General features: G+C 49.2%; 1 protein-coding gene across 18 annotated transcripts in view; it reads right to left on the bottom strand.

Annotated features, from left to right (window-relative positions):
• Positions 1-13,513, bottom strand: part of ADGRB2 (adhesion G protein-coupled receptor B2) — a 1,191,470-nt gene extending 1,177,957 nt beyond the window's left edge. For 7 of the 18 annotated variants that reach the window (XM_069223314.1, XM_069223308.1, XM_069223306.1 and 4 more), the window contains exon 1: positions 12,992-13,513. The gene's annotated coding sequence lies outside the window, so the exon portion shown is untranslated. The remainder of the gene's footprint in view (positions 1-12,991) is intronic. The other 11 variants (XM_069223312.1, XM_069223298.1, XM_069223316.1 and 8 more) reach the window with 5 other exon arrangements.
• Between the last annotated feature and the right edge of the window lie 6,554 nt (positions 13,514-20,067).

Raw genomic sequence — 20,067 nt, forward strand, 5'->3', positions numbered from 1 at the left:
TGTATACTTAAATTTGACAGTTGGTACACGGAGGAACTTAGGCTGACAAAACGCCTCTGCAAGCAACTGGAGTGCAAATGAGGGAAAGTTAAAACACCATGGATAAAGATCTGCCCTAAGACACTACCACCAGCAGATACAGAACACCAAGCACATAGCTCTTGGAGCCTGCATTGATGCCGGCATAAACAGCAGCAAGGAAATCTTCGCCATCAAAGTCTTCACCACACCTCCTGCAGCATCGCCCCCTTGCATGACCTTTGCAACAGGCTCTCAGAATCCTTCTGTAACAAGATAATCTGCATACATGTGTACTTCGACCCTTCAACTACGCCCTGTTCCCGTCACAATTCAAGTTCCCATCACACATGAAGAATGAACTTGACATCATGCCCTGCCCTCACTACCTTTGAGACTGCCACTACCATGAAAATCATCCACTTGAGCCCATCTGACCCTTGTGCCCACCACGCCTTGACCATGAACTACTGATGATCAGTGAAGCACTAACACCCAACCTCAATGCCTCCATTGACTCAGCCACCTTCCTGGACACATGGAAACACACTACCATCTGCTGACCCAGCCACGGTCTCCAACTGCAGACCCATTTGCTATATGAAGTGGACAAAGACGGTGAGGTCCACAGCAAAGGTAAGTCAAAACACAACTTTATTCGTAAGCGCGACCTAGCGTCCAGCCACTCCGGAGAAACAGATTCAACTGTCATCTCCGGAATGCTCAGACCGCTTGCGTTCAGAAGAACGCACTAAGAACCCACAAACAACATATCCTCTTGCCTTCACATAAAGCAACTAATAGAAAAAAAATGCTAAAATTACAATAATGTAATAAAGAAAATAACTAACTCAAAACTTAAAACTTAAAACAGAGACCGTCTAAAGCAGACAAGTTGTTACCTCATAACACAGTCTTTAAAATAATTAAATCATTTGTGAGACGTAATTACTTCAAAATATAGTCCTTCAAATAACTAGGACACTTGCGAGTCCTCACCGATTGTTCACGAACAACTCCTTTTGTTTAAGAATTCTCTCTCTCTTGAGTTGCACTGGAACCTTGTGATTTGCTCTCTCCAGCTTCAGGATCAGTAACGTGACTTACACCAGAAGTAGATCCTCCTGTAGATCCTCCTTCATCACTCCAGAAGAAGGAGCTAGGACATTCATCCTCCACCTGACTTGAAACACACTTTCCACCCCTCTAATACAGGGCCACATTCCTCACATTCCACTTCTCTCCTCCTTCAATCTCAATTTGAAATTTTCCCACCTTCTTCACATGAAAAGGGCCTCTAAATTTTGAAACACCCGCCCTTACTCTACCTGACTTGACTTTGACCCAGTCTCCCACCATCAATCCATGTTCATGTTGAGAGGGCACACTCGTCTTTTCACCACCAGATGCAACCCACTCTTGAGGCCAAGAAGGAATCAATTTCGACCCCATCGATCTCCCTCTCATCACTCAGAAAGGAGACACGCCAGTAGCACTATGAATCGTGGAGCGATATGCTCGTACAACATCAATAATCATTTTCTGCACACTACAATGATTAGCCTAAGCTAACTGTACTGTTCCTTTGATTAATCTGTTAATTCTCTCAACAATTCCATTAGCCTGTGGGTAGTATAGGGACGTCCTGGTGTGTCGCACTCCACAATTCTTCAAAAACAAACACATCTCATTCAAAGTTAATTGAGTGCCATTGTCTGTGATAAGGACCCTGGGGATGCCTTCCTCCATGAAAATATCCTCTAAAACTTTTATGGTTGTGGTCGTGGTGACATCACGTACAAACCTAACCACTAACCATCTTGAGTGTACATCCACTACTACTACTGCGAAACGCATTTGAAACGGAACTTCCAATAGCGGACCAATGAAATCTAAACAAATTGTGTGCCAAGGTTTCCCCGGATCTTCAATATGTCCTTCCACCCTGCCAACTCCTACTTTGAACCTCTTCTCACTCTCTTTGCATAGTCTACACTGTTCCACCCAACACTTAACCTGTCCATCCAATCCCGGCCACCAAAAATACTCTTTCAGTCTCCTGCTCGTCATCCCTTGACCCAAATGACCCTCATGAGCTAAGGTAAATAATTTAAACCTCAACCCAACCGGTAGAACAAAACGTTCCCCCGCATCAATACGCTGTCCCCACAACACGACAGTTCATCCAACACATCCAAAAAAAGGCCTAACAGACAACGGAAGGGTACTCTCCTTTCGAATCCCTAAGGAGACTAGTTTAAAAACGCATTTAAGACAATCATCAGCTGCCATCTCATTCTTCCATTCCTCCAGTGTAAATGTACCTAAACCCCATTCAACAACATCACAGATAGAAGCCACGGCATCATCCTTATCACTAGACTTTACCGTCTGAGCGTCCACCTTTTCCCAGTCAAGGAACAACTTAGACAGACAATCAGCCTGAACATTTTTCCAACCCTGAACATACTCAACACGATACAGATACTCCTGTAATCTTGCAGATAGTCTAGCCAACCTCGCTGACCCCTTCCCCGCACCACCAGCAGATAATATTCTTAATAAGGGTTTGTGATCACTCCTAAAAGTAAACTCTAACCCCCACAAATACGTTCTGAAATATTCTGTGCCCCAGGCAGCCGCTAAAGCCTCACGCTCAATGACAGAATAGTTTCGCTCCATCTGCGTCAACGTACGAGAAGCAAACGCGACTGTCTTCTCTTGTTTTCCATGTACTTGTGATAAGACTGCTCCTAAACCAGTACCACTGGCATCCACAGTCAAGATAGAGCGTAATTTAATATCAAAAGCTGTCAAAATACCTGCATCACAAATCTCATCCTTAATTCGATCAAAGCAACTCACCTGTTCATCAGACCAACAAAACTTACTCCCCTTCCTCAACAACTTCCTTAAACTCTCAGTCTTGCTTGCAAATTTATCTACAAACTTGGAGTAGTACTCCACCAGTCCTAAAAAGGACCTCAATTGGTCTTTGTCAGCTTGTGCAGGTGCAAATTTGATGGCCTCTAGAAGACTTTTCTTTGGTTTAATGCTCCCTTTAGCAATAGAATACCCGAGGTAGTCAATTTCCTCAACCAAAAAAATACATTTTTCCTTATTCAGACTTAGACCAGATTCTCCAATGATCTTGAGTACTTTTCTGAGTGTGACATTGTGTTCATCAACTGTTTCACCCATCACAAGTATATCATCTTGAAAAAATAATACATCCTTCAGGCTACCAAACATCTGACCCATCAATCGCTGAAACACACTCACTGCGGAAGCCAGACCAAAAGGCATACGAGTAAATTGGAAAGTACCTTGCGGAGTGACAAATGCAGTGACATGCTTAGAATCTGGATGAAGTCTAATCTGATGATAAGCACTCCTCAAATCTAATTTTGAGAAAAACCTACCATTTTTGACCGCAGACAACAACTCATTTATGTTGGGTAAAGGGTAGGTATCAACCACGATGTTCTGATTTACAGACCTCAAGTCTACACACAACCTCACCTTCCCATCCGATTTCCGCGTAATAACAACCGGAGAAATCCATGGAGAAACTTCAGTGGGTTCAATGGTACCCTCCACCAACATGTTGTACTGCAGTGGCGTAGAATGCAGTAGTACAGAGTAGATTGGTGTACAGTACAGAGGTGGAGAGTGCAAAGTTGCAGAGTAGAATGTCAGTGATGTAGAGTGGAGTGGAGTAGAGTGCAGTGATGCACAGTGCAGTGGCATGGAGTGCAGTGGCATAGAATGCAGTAGTACCGAATAGAGTGGTGTAGAGTGCAGTGTTGCAGAGTAGAGTGTCAGTGCAGTGGTGTAGAGTGGTACAGAGAACAGTGGCATATTGTACAGTGGTACAGAGTAAAGGGCGGTGACACACAGTGCAGTAGTTTAGAGTACACTGGCATAGAGTGCAGTGGCATAGAGTGGCAGGGTGTTAGACTAGAGTGGCACAGAGTGCAGTGAATTAGAGTGTATTGGTGCAGAATGTAGTAGTACAAAGTAGAGTCCTGTAGAGTATACTGGCGGCCAGTGCACTGTTACAGAGTAGAGTGTCAGCGTGCAGTGGTGTAAAGTGCATTGAACTAGAGTGCAGTGGTCAGAGTGGTATATAGTGCAGTAGCATAGAATAGATTGTTTCAGAGTAGAGTGACGTACAGTGAATTGATGAAGAGTGCAGGGACATAGAGTTGAGTGTTACAGAGTAAAGTGCACTAGCATAGAGTTTATTAGCTTAGAGTGCAGTGGCGTACAGTGGAGTGTTGCAGAGTGGCATAGAATGGAGTTGTGCGGACTAGACTGGTGTTGCCTAGACTGGAGTGGTATAGCATACAGAGGCGCAGAGCGCAGTGGTGTAGAGAGACGTCAAGTGCATTGGCATAGAGTAGAGTGGTACAGATTAGAGTTCAGAGGCATAGTGTGAAGCAGCATAAAGTTCAGAGGCATAATGTGGAGTGGTTCAAAATGGAGAAGAGTGCAGTGCAGCGGCATGGAGTGGTATAAAGTGGAGTAATACAGAGTAAGGTGCAGTGATGTGGTGCAGAGCAGAGTGGAGTGAAATATGCATGGTATAGTAACACACTGCCATTACAGACAACACATTTTTTATTGAAATGGCCATTACATTTGCACAGACAGTGATGTGTGGAAATTGCATCACCTAATGCAATGATTTGTTTTAATCATATAAAGGTACTTGTTTCCAGAACAGTTCAGAATTAACAAAAATGTGCTTCATTTGTACTCCTAATTCTGATATATTCTGAAGTTTATTTAAATGTTGTCATGTGATAGAAAAAAATCTTTCCTAACCCCAGTATCAAGCAAGATTGTCGCAAAAATCCTTTCACTTTGAAGTCAGAGAAAGAAAAGTAAACACTAAGGTCCCACTGAAGACAGGGCCTGACATTTGACTTTGTTCTTTGAATGCACAGCAAATGTGAGGAGATAAGAACAAGATTTACAGGCCTGTTTACAGAAAGGGAGCACTAGGAAGGATACTGTAAATAAGGTTTGGGCAAGGGAAGGGACAAGCTCAAGCTGCATAGCCTAAAACAAATAAAGCTAGCAAACTGATAGCAACAAAATGTGAGTTACAAACCACAAGGCCAATGGCAAGCAATGGGCGGAATGCATTCCAAAGGAAGCACTATGAATGTACTTAAAGTGACAGCCGTGGGATACTTTGTGGGGAGAGTCCAGTATTTTAGTCCATTCTGTATCTTGCAGAGGTTTGGCCACATCAATCACCCAGTTAGTATGATAAGAAGATCTAGAGGGGTTTCCATGTTGCAGGAAAGGTCTGTACACCCATTCTATCAGTTTGCCACCAGTTCCTCTGGTGTAGAGCATCTGGCACACCTCTTGTAGGGTTAGTGCTAGGTGGCAAACATGAAATAGGGCATTTAATGATTATTTAAGGTGGTTGTCAGTAAGGAGTTGACTGGGGTGAAGATGGTAGTCTGCCACAAGGGTTTGGAAATTTAGTAAATCACCGTCCAGAAACAAATCCCCCAATTTTAAGACACCAGCATGCCACTGATGGAGTTGTTCTGAGCACAGCCGTCCTGTGTGAGTAGGAAGGCTTAGCAAAGTAGTGCAGGAGCACAGGGTTTCTTCGTGTCAGTGAGTTTACAGGTTCTAGCAAGGCAAGAAAAAGCTGTGCATGATAACCCCGATGGTGAGCCGTAGAATGGTCAGTAGGAAACAATGAGCAGTGCATTAAGCTTTCCTTAAAAGTCTTTACTGGTAAACCCCAACTCATGCAGGGAGGTGGGCAGAAAGCCAGCGAGCTTCCCATCGGACCTGTGCAGCTGAATAATAGCATTCTAAGTCCAGAAGACCTAATCCACCCACATTCACGGGTAGCTTTAGAGTGGAAAGAGCTACTCGACGGCACCACAGCAACCAAATCAACTGTGTGGCATGTCTGAAGAAGGAATGAAGGACAAGAAGGGGAAGGTTTGCAAAATAATACTATAATTGGGGTAGCACACCATCTTCACTAGTGCCATGTGGCCCACTACAGAAAGCAGAAGAGAAGACCAAAAAGCAAACTTGGCTTGGAGGGACTGTGACGCTCTGCCGAGATTTCCATACTGCAAATCAGTGAGAGAATAGTAGATATTAATCACTAGGTATCAAAAAGGTAACTGGTTCCCAGTTCAATCTGAGATCTAATTGTATATCAAGGGGAAAACAGTGCCATATGTTAGAGAAACACTAATTACGTTTTACATTTTTTACATTTTGTTTGTGCAATTTACATCCTAAATATTTTGAAGATCCTATGTGTACTTGACACTTAGGGATAACCCAGATCACTAGTTTGGCTTTTGCTCAATTTAAAAACCATTTAAAGACATGGACAAAGTGGGCAATTGCCTTGCACAACCTTGCAAGGGGTTTGGCCCCTGCTCACCCTTCACAAGCACGAACAGCGGAACATTGCACCAGAAGAGTTTGCCAAGGTGGATGGGTGTTGCTTGTTCAACCACTTGACAGTGCGTCTTCTGTTTCTCTCCTATGTGCAGAGACAACTCCACAGGTACACAATACCTTCCGATAGTCTTGGTAGACCCATCTTGTCTGATTTTAGGAATTGTCCCACCTTGTTCTTCTCTTCTTTATCTATCCAGTTCTCAGCAGCAACCTTTTGAATCACTTGCCGTGGGTCTCCCATTTGATCTCGATGTCATCCTCCTCTTTTATTATCTTTGATTGGTAGTCCGGGCTCCCATTTCTGAAATAAATGTAGAGTCCCAGACATACACACTAGTGCTGGGAGACTACAGACAAGTTGTGGGTACCTCACATCCTGACATTAGGTGTGTGAGTGTTGTTAACACCATCTGCCTGCCTCATTAATTTTAAAGTCCATGGACGGTTGGGGTGAGCCAGATGTTTTTGTTCTATGTGTTTAAACTAGCATAAGTTTAATTACCTTAATTTTTCCCATACTTTTTGCCAGGGGTTTTAAAATGTTCAGAAACATAATCACAATTTTGCTGTTAGCTTTTCTTCAAGAAAGATTGGGTAGATTTGGGTAGGGTGATGGCCTAAACGCAGTGCTGAAGGGCATTAATTTACTACTGAACAAGGACGGAATGTGACACCTGAATGTAGCATACCAGGGGCAATAACAAAAAACGCACAGTAAATAAATAGTGCTATGTTAAAAAAGAGTAAATAAATGCACTGACAACATAGTGAGGCATGGCCTCTCTTGGGTATGTCTGTAAAACTTATGTTTGTTCTTGAGTTTTTGTCCTGAATTCTGACCCTTTGTTCTGAATTTGTGTCCCGAATTTTGACCCTTTGTCCTGAATTTTTTACAGTCCTGTCCAGAATTTGCCTCAATGATAGGTGGTCACCCTACTCTGAATCCGGCACCATACGTGTCAGTACTTGAACCGGCCTACAAGCAGCATTGGGAGCAAAAGGAGCCAAAGTATGAACACCAAAATGGAATTACAGAAAAGGTGTGAAAGGCAAACTCGCCAGCATTAAAAACGCTGCCCCATAAAACGGCGGAAACACGTTTACAACTACATCTGTACACATCTACAAACAATGCAGGTCATGCGGGAAAACAAGGTAATTTGGCTTTAGATGCCATACTCCGACTAACCAATCAATCATGCAGAATGATCGATCTTGGTGTTCAAATAAATTTCTGACTAACGCATGCATGCCCTGCTCATCCCACAAGAAATATCTGAAAATATGTTAATGGTTTATATTGGCCTGATTCTATATCTTCAAGTAGCTTTCGCATTTACTGTTTATTTCAGCCTCAGTTCGAAAGTGTAGTGAAGTGCTGTGTTCTGTGAATATGTAAAAATAAAATGGTCTGATTTGGCTCTTTACTCGCAATTAAGCGGTCACGCAAGCCTCACAGATATCAGACCTCCCGCCCCTTGCCCTTTGGTGAAATAACGTTTTGCTGGCTTCTTCCTTGTCAATCAGGCCAGAAGTTATCTTCAATGAGTAAGGCGTTGCCTCCTTCCTATTGGCGCACATATGGACTCTGAGGGCGTATACTCCTTAAGGCAAGCAGGGGCTGGTTAGAAATCGGTAGCCTTCAATATCGAAGCAAACGGATACGGAATATAACATATGTATTCATCACACGTGTCCCATAATACACCGAATGACACGTCACTTTATCCCTTGCGGTCCCTTCGAGCGCGTCACCAATGGAAGGGCACTAACGGTGCAACAATACACCTGTCGCAAAAAAAAAAAAAAACTCTGAGAGTATTGATATGGTCTCTCGGGGAAATAGAATTTGTGGAAACGGTTGAGGAAAGTAAAGACGGAGTCACTGTAAAATAAAAATCAACGGCAACGTAAATTAAAATTAACTAAAACATCATATATTTTCAATTACTTGAAATTAAATGGTGACACGTCTACAAACAACAGTGCACAGAAGAAACTACAAGCAGACGATCTAAGCCTAACAGTACCCCGTTACTGCCTTTGGATGGCTGTACGGGGCATTTGCAGTTTGCGTGAGCCCAGTTCTCCCATGCATTTACTGCCAAATAAAACGACTTCCTTTGTTGACGCTGATTTTGTGTGGTTGGTTGATTAAAAGATGTACCTTTTCGAAACACAACAACTTCTGTTTTTATGCCATATTCAATGAAATCGGTCAATGCCCCGATGCCGGGCGGCCAGTCCACAATTCAGATTCATGGGAAAACCCAAATTAGCATACACCTTGTAAACAGGACACCGTGTGCCCTGCATGCCGATCAGCTCGGCTTCCTGTGAAACCGCGCAGAAGCGTTGCTGATGGAAATTAATTGTGTATTTATAGTTGGTGCTCTGCTGCGCATCTTTAGCAGAAATGGTATGTGGAGGTTAAACAAAACCGTAACAAAGAACCTACAAGAACAATTGCGGGGACAAAAGCACTGACAACAAATTATTATACACTGGCTTCTCGACAGTGCTCGCGAAGGGACTATTTTGCAAGGGAGGGTGCGTGACTGACTGGGTGCTTCTCCTCTACAGAGATGTGCACGGTGGGAAAGGAAGGGTAGCTGCTCGTACAAAGTGACGGAAATGTTTAATTCTTTAAAAGCCGGGCGTGCCTCGATGTAAGTGCACATTCCACGGGAATCCCGGCTTCTGAGCAAAGGATAGTGAAGAAAAGAGACCAATGTGCTTATTGCTACATAGTATAAATGAACGAACCATGTTTGCAGGTCGATAAACTGGCTTTCATTTTGGGGCTGGAGGGATGCTCTTGTTAACGTAGAGCCACGCTAACTGCCGAATTCACGACGAGTACAACACACATCGCGGATTCCTATTCCACTGTCACGCGTAGTACTGAGGGGCGCATGCGGTGCACACGCGCCCCTCCTGTGGATTTTCTTTTACTGTGAAGCAGCAAAGGAGAACGGGACTCTATGCCGCTATGGAAGATCCGAGACATCATATTAAGCATACTTCCAGAAGCTATACATGCACTGGACAGACACCCTTCTTTATCTTTCACCACAGTGTGGGGAGCGTGTGTTACGGAAAGAACACTTGTGGTCGGCTGAAATGTGTTCCTCCCTATAACCAGCTGTGTAACACAACACAATTCCCCATTCGCTGTGATGAGGTGGTCCTGAGATTCCAGAACCTCGCAGAGGCACGCCAGAAGGGCTGGGGCTCCCAGGAGCCACTGTATCTTAGGGAGCCGACATTATGTTCATGCCTACCTCCCACTCACGCCCCCAAGGACTGGGGCGCCACCAGATTCATTCTGCCAGTCACATGGTGCCACCGCTGAGCGGAGGGCGGCACGAAAGCAATGATAGGATGTGGGATAACGGGCAGAGCTGTCGAGTTTGAAACTCGGAAACTGGGTTTGAGCCTCGGCGTCGGCTCAACACGCTGTGATTCTGGACAACACTCAATCTCCACGTGCCTACAAAAAATGATTGTGGCCTCGAGTAATGTAGCTGGTGCTCATGTAAAGCGCTCCAATACATTCGGGTCGAGGTCGCGCTATATTAAACTGCAAAAAAAATCATATGCAAGCAGTTCTGTAAGGACCGTGGTTCTGGCACGGCTCCAAGCACCCTCCCCAAGTCCACAACTGATCTGGTTGCGCAATTTCTCCAAGAATGGCCACACTAAATGGAGTGGTGAAGGGCGCTCGCACTCTGCCAGCGCGGGGAATTTCCCCGTCTTGTGAGGCCCCTTCAGCTACGAGCACCCTCACACACCAGATAGATGGTGTGCTCTGCATGCTAACGGGCTCGGTGAGTCAATCAGATGTGCGGCGCGAACAGTCAATGGGGCGGGGACCGGGATGGCCACCGGGGACGGAGCACAAAGCGCCAACTAGAAAGTTAGGTCCAAGAGGGAGGCGCATAAAACCAAAGCATGGCACGCAGACTTATGGCGCCAAACACCAAACCTTACTCAAAGGTCACACCTGGCCGAAGTAGCATCACTCTCACCCCCACCTGCTTCACAGCCCCTCCCAACCCTCCCGCAAATCTAAATACACGCAGCTCGTATCTGCTCCTAAAACAGAACATACGAGACTGACAATTGCCAAAAAGCAGAAGACTCCAAAAGCCTGACACGTGCTGAAGCCGCAAATTCAAAGCAACACATCCCAAACTCAGGTCTGCGCCTGAAATAGCAAACCACAAGCTCACATTCTCCCTAAGCACCGCATCCCATGTTCACATCTCCACTAAAGCCGCACTGATAAACTAACATCTGCACCTAGAGCACCACATCCCATTCTCATACTTTCCCTGAAGGAACATTCAAAGTCAAACCTGCCCCAAAGAATGCAGAAAGCTCACATCAGCCCAAATCAGAACATCTAAATCAAGCTCACATTTGCCGTAGGAAATCCTTTAAAACAGCAGCAGGCTGCCCTAGTAACACTAACAAGGTACTTATACCCTAAAGCGGCATGTCTCAATTTGTCATCTTTCTCAATTCAGCACATGACAAGCTCCAATCTATCCCAAAAGCACTGCCCATATGTGATATAGCCAAGCAGTGGTTGTCTGCTGTAGCTCAATTCATAACTGCATGGGCACGTGGCATGGGCTGGTGAGCCAAAATACAAGGAACTATAAATGGGGGTGGGGTCTCCGTAAACACGAGAGGGTTAGGAGGAAACTCTGGTCTTATCGCGGACTAGACGGTTAACACAAGTTGGGTACAGCGCATGCCTCGATAACTCTGGAGATGCGGGAGGGGTTGGGGGTCTTGTGAACTCTCTTGTGAAGACTGTTTTCAGACCGAGCGTTCTAATTGTATTGCTTATCATGGAAATACAAATGTTTCTATAAAAAAAAAGTAAAAAATAAGCATTACCCAAGCTCAAATACTATGAAGCAGCATATGCTATTGTAATACTGAAAGAAAAACAGCCCAAGCTGACACTTGCCTGAGGACGCAGTGCAATCAAAGCACGAGGGCTGAATCTACAGCACCACATTCCAAGCTCACCCACCAATAAAGCAACACATGTGCACCTCACGCAGTACACCCGCCAAGCTCATATTTGCAGCTCAAGCAATATACTAGAAACTCGAATTTGCATCCCAAGCAACACGCCCCAAGCTCGCGCCTGCTCCTCAAGCTCACATCTACTACTAAAGCACGCACCCCAGAGTCACACCTGCGCCTGAGGGAACACGCCGCAAGCTCATTCCTGCAATAAAGTAGCGCATCCAAAACTCAGGTCCGTACCCAAAGCAAAACATACCAAACTAAAATCTGCAAGGAAGACCATAGTTCACAAATTTATGGGTGTAACTAAAAGTAGCACATGTGTCGGTATCTAAGCTCCTATCTCCCACAGCAAATCGTGCGCGGTTTCAGAGACACTCAGTCTCCGAGCCATAACGTTACAGTCACCTCTTAATCCTCACGCCTTAGAGAATGAGTAATTGCCTCACATACTGGAGGCGAGGCAAAGCGAAAGCATGGGCATGGACGGGCTTTGTACCCTGCGCTAGTGGGCAGCGGAAGAAACCGATCATGGCAGCATGCGAGGTACAGGGAGAATTGGGTAAGGCCCGCTGGTGATGCAGACTAGTCCATATTGCTGCCTGACAAGCCACAAAGAGGGGGGGGGGCGTAGCAGACGGTAAAGAGCTGTTCATACAGATGCAGTGTACGAGAATAGCATGGCGGAGACGGAATTGTGTCACAGGTGTCAACATGTTCGAGGCGGGAGGGCTGCTAGAGGGCCTCCTTCCCATGGGAGGGCAACGGGGGAATTCGCGTCACAGCTCACTAGTGTGAACGTGGTACAGACTGGAGCCGGGAGATGCTACGGAGGGGGGGGGGGGGGGTGCGTGGGAATGGACCCCCGACGTCACGCTTTACCCCACATGTGAAATCACCACAACACCCTCCTACAAACTCTCCAGGCACAGCCTCCAGAGAAGCTTTCCCACCCAGATTCGCCAGGGTCATCGTAATACCGAGTAACCGCAACCCAGGGCCCACCTTACTATCGAGCTCTGGCTTACTACTCTCATATACCGTATTACTGTCGGTACCACCTGGGGTGAAGCATCGCCCATACATGTTCCCTCTCCCACCACCAGAGGGATCTTGCCCACGCCTCAGTCCATTTACCACATATATACCTGGGCCCGCCTATCACCCACAGAGATAGATAACCGCCCCCGCAGCTTACACCCACACTCCAGATGCAGCGTGCCACCACATCAGGACCACATTAACACCCGCATCTTAGGGCCGCCTTTTCAACCACACTCTAGAGCCATTTGCGGTCCCCTGAGCTACCCTAGTAACCACATTCTGTCACAGGCACATTTTCACCCATACCGCCAAGTCACACACGCCCCTGTAAAATGACATACCTATTCCCCACATAACCCTCCTCCCACATACCCCGCGCAGCAGTCCGCCCACACTGGCATCTATCGGTACACCCACATACCTGGTCCGCTAGCAGTACTGCGCGGCTCTGCGGCTCCTGGTGCTGGAAGGACGGCTGGGGGGCTCGGTGGCCATCCCTGTGCTCCTGGAGCTCCTTTGGTCAGTGGCTGGTGCGGGACCCCAGGGTCCAGGGATTGCAAGGTGGCATGGCGAATGGGTAAAGGAATCACCCAAGGATGTCGAAGGTGCCCCTCCGTACCCTGCACCAACTGTCTACTCAATGCCCCGTCCGATGGACGATCTCCTCACTGGTCCGTGCCTCCGCAGTGCCCTGCAGAAGGAAGCTTTTCCAGTGCCCCTAGTATCCTATGCGCGGCTCCGTTCAGTTCCCAATGGTCGCCGTACCTTGCGCTGTCACCTCGCGGTGTCGACTCCCGCTCAATGCGCCCTCAAAGCTCAAGGCAGCCTGGCGCTCTCGAGCTGTCAGCCCCGGCTCGCGTTCAGCCAGCACAGCTGCTATTGCTGCTGTTCTCAACGCTGCACGCGCCGGCTTCCTCCGCCTATCGGTGCGTGTGCGCGAGACAGGGAAGCGCGAGGGAGGCGAGCGCAGAGGCGGGAAGAGCGCGCATGCGCAGGGGAGCGGCCTCGTGCCCCCTCAAACTCTTTTGAAGTGAAGCAGCCAGGCAAGGCAAGCTCAAAGGCGTGAAACTAGGTAAGAAGCGAAAGCGTGATACAACATCTCTGGCACAGACCACTCGTCTCAGGTATTTGTCTTCGAGTGCACGTAAAAAATGACGATATTCACTCTAAAACAGTTTGTCCGTAATCTAGCGTGCCACCTAGCAGCATCTTGACTGCATCTACATCTTGACACCTTCAAGCTGAGCGCGAACTCGCCTCCTTTGGTGTTGCCGCGTAGTGGGTATTCTACATTGGAGACGAACCGTGCTGTTGTGGAACTTTCGCTTTAGTAGTACTGAATGCTGTGGGTGCGAAACTTTAGTCATACTTGACTGCAGAAGGGAGGGTCCTTAGGGAAGCTAGTCTTCCCCCGGGAAGTTTCGTGAGAGGGAGGGGGTACAGGATTGGCTGGGGAGGCAGGCAGGGGGTCACTTGGGGGGAAAGGGGTGCTATTTAAGGGAGAGGAAGAGACATCGTCCGGAGAATAGTGGTAGGGAAAGGAGCGTTTAGCCACCCACCTGCCCCGCAGTTAAGAGGAGAGGTGGGTAAGGGTGATGCCACTTTAGGACGGGTTGCGTTTACAGGGGTTTGGTACATGGGGGGTGGAGAGTCCGATGCAGGCGGATAAGGTTTTCAGGTGAAGGAAGATCTCGGGGTAGGGTGGCTGGAGCAGGTGAATGAGGTGGTGGTTGGAGTATGTTTTGGAAAGGAAACGAGGAGGATGATGGTGATGGGAGAGAGTGACAGGGGAAAGGCAGAAGGAAGGTGCGAGACATTATGGTTAGAGATTGGGGACGCGGGAGAGGAGAAAACACAGTTATGTTAAGGTCTTAGGCCCTCATTACAACCCTGGCGGTTGGTGTTAAAGCGGGGGTCATACCTCCAACAGGCCGGTAGTAAAAAACATGGGATCACGACCATGGCGGAAACCGCCAAAACATGCAGCCACTTTAACACACCGACCGCCACGGCGGTAGCAACAAACACCGCAGCGGTCACCGCCAACAGAAAGGCGGATGACAATGTACCGCCAACACTATCACAACCCGCCAATCCGCCAGCTTTTCCAGGGCGGTACCAACGACATCAAAAGCACGGCGGAAACAGGACTTGGAAGGGAAACCACTCACCTCTCGACAAGCAATGAAGAACCAGGACGCCATGGAGCCCAGCTCCAGGTCCTGCCGATGCTGGTCTACCTCCTCATACACGATGAATATCAAAGTCGGCTGCGACGACCACAGTGAGTACTGCACCTAGCACACAGGGGAAGGGGGAGGAAAAAGAGAGTGACACACACACGTAACACCCTCACCCACAACACCATACACACAAACACATACAACAACAGTACATTTACACCCCGTTACCCCCTGAAAGAACGCAAGGACAAAAGGAATTGATTTAAATCAGTGATATTTTGAAATATGCAGATATAATAAACAAATATAGAAAAACAGTCTATACAAATATTCACAATATGTACAGAAGGCTGTACACTGTCCTCTGCAAATGTCCGTGGCCCACTGGGCCAAAAATCATGGGCCAAGCCCATACTTGACTCCTGCCTCAATACGGAGAGAACACTGCAGGGGCATCAGATCATAAACACACAGGCACCTCAGGGGGCAGGGGGGGGCACCTCAGACGGAAGATGGTACAACGCCACTGCTCCTCGAGGGGGCTCCATGCCCACTGCTTGGTCCTGGGGAGTGCAAAGCCACAGTCTCTCAAGTGGGTGGTTTGCCCACTGCTTGGTCCTGGGGAGTGCAAAGCCACAGTCTCTAAAAGCCACAGTCTCTCAAGTGGGTGGTTTGCCCACCGCTTGGTCCTGGGGAGTGCAAAGCCACAGTCTCTCAAGTGGGTGGTTTGCCCACTGCTTGGTCCTCAGGAGTGCAAGGCCACAGTCTGTCAAGTGGATGCCTTCTTCCACTGGTTCTGGAGGGTGCTTTGTGCCCAGTGTGCTTCATCCTGCCAATGATTGGGTGAGTGGATGTATATCTCTACTGGTTCTGGAGGGTGCTTTGTGCCCAGTATGCTTCATCCAGCCAAGGATTGGGTGAGTGGATGCATATCTCCACTGGTTCTGGAGGGTGCTTTGTGCCCAGTCTGCTTCACCCTGCCAAGGATTGGGTGAGTGGATACATATCTCCACTGGTTCTGGAGGGGGCTTTGTGCCCAGTGTGCTTCATCCTGCCAAGGATTGGGTGAGTGGATGCATATCTCCACTGGTTCTGGAGGGGGCTTTGTGCCCAGTGATGCAGCACTTTGGATGTGGCAGTTCACATCCCACCACCTGGGTGTCTGAGGCACGAGATTTGCAGGGAACAGGTTGCATGATACTCCATGGAGGCAGGGCCAAACTCCATCCTGCGGCGACTAAAGCTGCAAATTGCTGGTAGTGCCTGAGCTGGTGGGGGTGCTTCCAGTGGTGGTGGGAGGCTCCAGTCCATCTCCTGCAGCCTCGGACGGCTGCCCACTGGGGATGCTGCTGCTGACAGTTGTTGTGGCAGCGGCGGGGCAGGTGGCGGTGCTTGCAGCGGTGCCTGCGGCAGGGATGCTGGCGGTGCTGGCCATGGTGCAGGTGCTGGTAATGGTGGAGGGAGGCACCAGGCCATCTCCTGCAGCCTCGGAGGCTGTCCACTGGGGATGCTGCTGCTGACAGTTGTGACAGCGGCGGGGCAGGTGGCGGTGCTTACAGCAGTGCTTGCGGTGGTGCTAGTGGCAGTGCTAGCCGCAATACAGATGGCGGGGCTGTCGGTTATAATGGTGGGCACCAGGCCCTCACCTGGAGCCTCCGAGGCCTGAAGTGCCTTGCCTTGGTTTTTCTGCCCCTTCCTCACCTTGGCAGATGCTGCTGGGACCTTGGCACTAGCAGCTGGGGTTTTGGAGGAGGCCTTGCTGGGTGGGTCATGCTCCTTGGCCGCCTGGCATGCTGGCCCCTTCTTCACCTTGGCAGGTGGCGGAATGGGTTGGTCCTTTGCAGGGGTCGGTGGCACACTGGCTGCCCTGACGGGTGCCCCCTTTAAACTTCTGGGAGTTGCAGGTGCCACAGCATCCGCCGACTTGGTGGCTGAGGTGCTGGCCTGGGATCTGGACACCGTGGCCCCAGGGGAAGGACGAGGGAGGGAGGGGTGGGGAAGAGGTCAATGTTAGCCATGAACAGTTTTTTAGACACACTGGGATGGGAAGATGGAGAAGGTTTGGGAGTGGAGGAAGAGGGAGTGGTTGTTGGAGGTGTCTGTCTGCTGAGTTTGAGTGAAGGTGCATGGGCTGGATGCTGTTGTGAGGTGGATGGCTGTTGGGTGGGTGGGTGCTTGAGTTTGTGTACTTTGGGAGGAGGGGTCACAGACACACTGGGAGAGGACACAGGGGACGTGTGCATGGTTGTGTGGGTGGTTACTGCTCATGAGGGTTGTGTTGTGATGGGCGTTCTGGTGATGGAGGTAGTGGACGAGGATGTAGTGCATGGAGGTGTGAGTGGAGACGCAACTGGGAGGGAGGTGGAAGACGAGGAGAAGGGGGACACATTGGACAGAGGATGTTGGTGTGTTTGCATGGGCATGGTACTTGTGTGAGTGCCTGTGAGATGAAGTGTGGTGCTTATGTTTGCCTGAGCCACTTTTGTGTGTTGATGTGGGTGAATGCTGTTCTGAAGGTGTGCTTGGGATAGGCTGAGGTTGAGGGTATTGGGTCTGGGTAGAGGAAGTTGGAGGGGGAGGCTAGACACAGGGACAAGGGCTGCCATCAGTGCTGAGGCCAGAGCCTGAAATGCTCTCTGTTGGGCCACCACGCCAGAGTGAATGCCCTCCAGGTATGCATTTGTTTGTTTCAAATGCCTATCGACACCCTGGATGGCATTCAGAATGGTTGACTGCCCAACAGTGAGGGATCTCAGGAGATCAATAGCCTCCTCACTGAGGGCAGCAGGGCTGACTGGGGCAGGGCCTGAGGTGCCTGGGGTTAAGGAGAGACCCACCCTCCTGGGTGAGCGGGCACGGGAAACATGCTGAGGGGCTGCTGGTAGGGCAGTGCTGGTAGAGGGGGTGGCGGCTGTACCTGTTGTTGGGGTGGGCACATAGGTGTCCGCCAGGGAGCTTCCATCGAAGGAGGAGTCGCTGTCTGTGGTTTCCCCTCCTCTCCCCGTCGTGGTGCTCCCCTTGCCCTCCGTCCCACTGGTGCCTTCACCCTCGGTGGATTCGGCCTCCGAGCCCATGTGGGATGCAGCTCCCTCCGTCGCCGGTGCCTCTGCTCCTCCGCCAGATAATGCTAATGCACACAAGGACAGGGTGACAAAACAAAAAGGGAGGGGAAGAGACAGAGGTTACACTTGGTCAATGCGAGCAACAACACCACCGTTGGCCTACACTACACACAGGGATCAGCCCTATAAACTAGGCCAGGTTTCTGCAACGTCGGTCCTGGAGAGCCGGGTCCATGCCAGATTTTTAGCATATCCACATTTAGAAACAAGATATTTCAAAAATCTACATTTTTCTAAATGTGGATATGCTAAAAATCTGGCATGGACCCGGCTCTCCAGACCAACTTTGCAGAACCCTGCACTAGGCCATGCCCAACCATTTACTGAGACAGTCACCAGCCCATGGGGTACAATGCCTAACGCCAGCATCTGCACACCAGATACCCACAGGACCCTGCCCAGTGATAGATGGCCACTTACACCATAGGGGTAGGAATGCTTGGGAGCCTGCCCAAAAAGGGACCTACCCTGCCATGACCGCCCTGGTCTAGGAGCACCCACAGCCCACATCCCCCACCCAGCTAACTTATAACGTGCGCAAAGTCAGCTTTCAAAATCTGTACTCACTCCCTTGTGGCTGCTGTGATGCCCTCAGGTGCCCATCCAACTCCGTATAGGCCACCGCCAGGATGCGGAACATAAGGGGGGTCATGGTGCGACGGGCACCCCTTCCACGTTGGGAGGCCAGCCCCAGCTGGGCCTCTGCCGTCTTCTTTGACCAGCGGCGCAGATTCTCCCATCTCTTGCAGCAGTGGGTGCTCCGCCTGGGAAAGAACCCCAGGGTCCGCACCTCCTTGGCGATGGCACGCCAGATACCCTTCTTCTGGTGGGCACTGAACTGGAGAGAAAAGACAGAAGAAAGGGATATTACTCACCCGTCCGGACCATCAGACTCATTGCCCACCAGTTCCCACCCATGCCCTGACGCACATAAACTGACCACCTTACATGCTGCACTCTGGCCAGGACACCTCAGCACCCCCAAACATGTGGCTTACATCCACAGCACTCCAAACATTCATGGCCCACACATCATGCTCACAGTGTACAAACCTGTTTGTCTGCAGGACCTTAGAGTAACATGTACTGGGGAAGGACCCCATCCACCAGTTTCTCCAACTCCTCCACAGTGAAGGCAGGGGCCCTTCCCTAGACACATGAGCCATTGTCGCTTCCAGACACAGGTCACAGCAGCACTTGCAGTGTAGGTCCTCTCCTGTTGAAGGTCAGGTAGCAAGTGAGTGAATAGGTAGAAAATGGCGGTGACGTCCGCAGCGGTGCGTACCGTCACCGCCGGCATACATCACCATTGGCTCCTGGGACCCATATGGCCCAATAATAACCAATGCGAAGTTGCGCGGCGGTCATCGACCACATACCGCGACGGCGCACAATGCCAGCGCAATTACCTCATTTCCACCTGTCCCTCATCACAGGTCGAGCAGCCGCCATTTCAGGGGGGCACAGGGCATGGCACCTAACTGCGTCACATCAGACATTGGCACATCAACTGACTCTCGAGTTCACATACTGCTTCTGTAAAGTAAATAAATCAAATTTAGTGCAATAGATGTGGAAATATGACTCTCTGCTCACCGTTCTTTTCCATAGGCTTCAACCGCTAAGGCAGCATATGAGATGGCGGCATCCTCTGGTGTACAAACCCCTGGTGGACGATGCGACGATGCAGGACAGACACATTATCATCACATACAGACTCGATCGTGCCACAATCCAAGAACTGTGTGCCCAATTGGAGCCAGACCTGATGTCAGCTATCCGCCAGCCCTCAGGAATCCCCCTTCTAGTAAAGGTTCTGCCAGTGCTCCATTTCCTGGCAAGTGGTTCCTTCCAAACAACAATGGCCATGACATCAGGGATGTCTCAGCCAATGTTCTCAAACGTGTTGACCAGAGTGTTGTCTGCCCTGCTGAAACACATGCACAGCTACATCGTGTTCCCCCAGGTGGAGCATTTGGCCACAATGAAGGCTGACCTTTATGCCCTGGGACATATCCCCAACATCATTGGTGCCATTGATGGTACACATGTAGCATTTGTTTCCCCCCACCCCCGGAGAAATTAAAAGGTTTACAGGAATAGAAAAAGCTATCACTTGATGAATGTGCAGATGGTGTGTTTGGCGGACCAATACATCTCCCATGTGAATCCCAGATATCCTGGCTCTGTGC

This window comes from Pleurodeles waltl, chromosome 3_1 (assembly GCF_031143425.1).
Source record: "Pleurodeles waltl isolate 20211129_DDA chromosome 3_1, aPleWal1.hap1.20221129, whole genome shotgun sequence".
NCBI lineage: Eukaryota > Metazoa > Chordata > Amphibia > Caudata > Salamandridae > Pleurodeles > Pleurodeles waltl.